Source organism: Halyomorpha halys, unplaced genomic scaffold (assembly GCF_000696795.3).
Source record: "Halyomorpha halys isolate HHAL.00 unplaced genomic scaffold, Hhal_1.1 Scaffold878.1, whole genome shotgun sequence".
Taxonomy (NCBI): Eukaryota; Metazoa; Arthropoda; class Insecta; order Hemiptera; family Pentatomidae; genus Halyomorpha; species Halyomorpha halys.
In genome coordinates this window covers 460613-462983 of record NW_027116610.1, presented here as the reverse complement: position 1 = coordinate 462983, position 2371 = coordinate 460613, and the positions used below count along the sequence as shown (strand labels likewise).

Here is a 2371-nt window from a genome sequence, read left to right as displayed (position 1 = left end):
TATAATTTAATATAATGTTGAATCCTGATTAACCAGCCTTACATTAAATATCCCAACGCGGCCTCTTGAGAAAGATAAATATAGCGGATTAATGTTCTAATCATGAAAAAATGAAGATATTTTGCAATCAAAAATTCAATATAACAAAAAAAAGGGTATGAATTCGGAATTACGTATATAAAGTAGAATATATAAGGTATATACCAGGGTGTTACATAAACTTTTTTGCTAAAATCTACTTACTGAAAGTATCATTTTATGTATTCGATTTGATATTTTTCAAAAACAGCTCTTACGATTCTGATTACACCCATCATATTAAAGTACCATTATATTATGGTCATTAATATAAGCAAGGTCTTATCTAGACTGGAATAGTGACAGAGAGCTGAATATTCAATGAATACTCTCAGGTAATATAAAAGTTTAAAAAAAAGTTGTTATTCTCAGTAAAATATTTAAGTGTTAAATGTGTTGAACTACATTTGGAAAAACTAGTCACTTAGAATCCCTACACAAGCCTGAAAAGACCAGAAACTACTTGAAGATTCCAACTATTATAGCGCTTACTAGACAAACGATCTAAACTTCTTATTAATTACAGAAGATTGATCTTCATGATTATAATAAGGCCTTTATGGATGTGCGGAGTTGAGCTTTGGGAATCAACTAAACCACCGAATTACCCTCGTATCCATCCCTTAAAATCCTTTTTCACAAATGACCTTAATGTTCCACATGTAGCCATACTAAACCAAACTAGATATCAATTCTTTAGCATCCCTAACCAACTAGTTTCTAAACTTGCTTCCTCTTCTTTTCCTGACAATCCTTCGAGGCTCCTGGAAAGAAGATATACTTCTAATGTAAACGTGTAATTGGAATGCAACCAATTGTTAGTTCCTCCATAAGTCTCATTCTTGTAATTGTCACACTATTAGCAAATTTGCTTTGCGTAGTTTCAAGTAATACAGTAATAAGCATAAATATAATGAAACAGAATTGAAAATGTTAAATGAAAAGTTATGCCTTTAATTTTAATGAAAGTCAATTATAGAAGCATGTGTATAATGTGTATATAATTTTCAATAAATTGTCTATTATAACACTCAATGAGATTATGACATGAGAATAGTTTCCAATCTTTCCAGTAAAGTAATAATTAGCGTATATGCATAAAAAAGAAAAATATATACAAAACACAATTTTGTGTCACATTACTTCACCTTACTCGATACTAATCGGTCTTCTCGGAAGTATATTTTCGAAATTCCTTAGGAAAGTGGATGTTTCTTTGGAAAAATATTTCGTAGGAATACCCGCAGCTTATGTTAATGAATCCGATTAAGAGTATCTGTAAAATATCTTTACAATCAAAGATAACAATCATGTAGAATTTGTTGAATACCATTTGTCAACTGATTACTCACTGCGGGTATATCAGAAGTGGCTTCGTGCAGGAGTGGGGACAGTCTTCCATAAGTCTTCTTGGACAAGCTTGTCACTTGGGTGTTTCGCGGGGCTCGGTCCTACTTCCAGCACTCTAACATTTTGGATCATACTCTACAGGTGAGTCTGATATATTTATTTTACTTACATTAAAATTAATGTGTCACTTTAGGGCAGTAATTAATAATTCTAAATGATTCAAATTCGTTGCTTATGTTCAAAATACTTGAAAAAATAATCAACAAATAGATAAATAAAAATATAGAAATGCATTAAAAAAAAAAAAAAATAGCTAAAAATTCACATCAATGAAACTAAATTATTAAATTATAGAGATATAAGGAAATTTATTTTATTACAAAATATGAAACTTTTCGCTTAGCTTATTTGACATTGTAGTTTGGTCGTTAATATTTATAAGAATTTTATCACAATATACCCTTACAGTAAGACATTTATTTAATTCTAATGTTTTCCTTAATATTCACTGCCTGAAAAATGGGCATCATGCTCTCTTTTGTACAAATATAGTTTTAAAAAAACAAAATTTTATAATTTAAAATTCGTGCTAAATTAAAATAATTATGTCAACAATACCGGATTATATGATAATAGTATTATAACATATTATGGAAAAGTCAAATAACTAAAAATATTTTATTCCCATAAATCATCATTTAAAAAAACCATAGTTTTCTAGATACCTACAAGAAATTGTTTCCTTAAACATACAAATATTTGAATACCATCATACTCGTTCAAATAATTCGCACTTTCCGAAGATTAGGAATATAATTGCTCTCTCTACATATGGAGACATAGCAGAAAAACGAAAAATCTATTCTATGAATTGTTTAAGTTATGTGTTATGAAAATAGAATGGCTAACTTATTATTAATTCATATTTTTCTCGCATGAAAAA

General features: G+C 28.8%; 1 protein-coding gene across 1 annotated transcript in view; it reads left to right on the top strand.

Annotated features, from left to right (window-relative positions):
* The first annotated feature begins 1500 nt into the window (after positions 1 to 1500).
* LOC106686797 (cytochrome P450 6B1) overlaps positions 1501 to 2371 on the top strand; it is a 35549-nt gene continuing 34678 nt past the window's right edge. The window contains exon 1 of the mRNA XM_014430321.2: positions 1501 to 1569. The gene's annotated coding sequence lies outside the window, so the exon portion shown is untranslated. The remainder of the gene's footprint in view (positions 1570 to 2371) is intronic.